The sequence below is a fragment of the Coenobita brevimanus genome, chromosome 60 (assembly GCF_032717465.1).
Source record: "Coenobita brevimanus isolate Jiangsu-jjx chromosome 60, ASM3271746v2, whole genome shotgun sequence".
NCBI lineage: Eukaryota > Metazoa > Arthropoda > Malacostraca > Decapoda > Coenobitidae > Coenobita > Coenobita brevimanus.
Window position 1 is genome coordinate 19,988,832 of NC_137013.1, and position 1,137 is coordinate 19,989,968.

The window sequence follows — 1,137 nt, forward strand, 5'->3', positions numbered from 1 at the left end:
ATGGCTGACATTAAAATTTCTTCATCTGATGTATTTTCTGTCATCACAGGTCTCAATACCAACAAGGCATTTGGGCCTGACGGAGTCCCTCCTGTTGTTCTCAAGAACTGTGCTTCTGTGTTTACACCCCATCTAGGCAAACTCTTTCACCTCTGTCTATCAACTTGTACCTTTCCTTCTTGCTGGAAGTTTGCTCTCATTCAGCCAGTCCCAAACAAGAGTGACCATTCCCAACCCTCTAACTATCGTCCAATTGCTTTAACATCCTGTATCTCAAAAGTTTTCGAATCAAATCTTAAAAGAAAAATTTTATAGCATCTTTCCTATCACAACCATCTTTCTGATTGTCAGTATGGCTTCCATCATGGTTGCTCCTCTGGCGATCTTCTCACCAACATTTTAGATGCCTGGTTATCCTACTTTCGGGACTTTGGTGAAAGCTATGCCATTGCACTTGACATCTCAAAGGCTTTCGATCGAGTCTGGCATAAATCTTTAATTTCCAAGCTGCCCTATTACGGTTTCTATTCTTCTATCTGTGCCTTCATCTATAGCTTCCTTGCTGGTCGTTCTATAGCCACTGTTGTAGACGGTCATCGTTCTTCTCCTAGATCTATCATCACTGGTGTTCCTCAGGGCTCTGTCCTATCACCAACTCTCTTCCTTTTATTCATCAATGACCTTCTAAGCTGTGCATCTAATCCTATCCACTCATACGCTGATGACTCCACCCTTCACCTTTCCATTCGGTTCCCGCAACGTCCATCTCAGCAGTTGCTTGAACAAACAAGGGATGAGGCTATGGCACACCTAATGTCTGACTTGGCTCGTATCTGTGACTGGGGTAAAAATAATCTTGTTTTTATTGCATCAAAGACTCAGTTCTTTCACCTATCAACCCAGCAAAATCTTCTACAGGTGTACCCACTAATGTTTACTAATATTTAGCTTAATCCTGCATCATCCTTGAAGATGCTTGGGGTTTCATTCACTCGGGACTTATCTTGGAAAGATCATATTACATCTCTTGTAAAATCTGCTTCCAAGAGATTAGCTGTGCTACGCTGACTCTGTTCCTTGTTTACCCCTGCATAATGTTGACTCTATACAGGGGTTTTATCTGCCCCTGTATGGAGT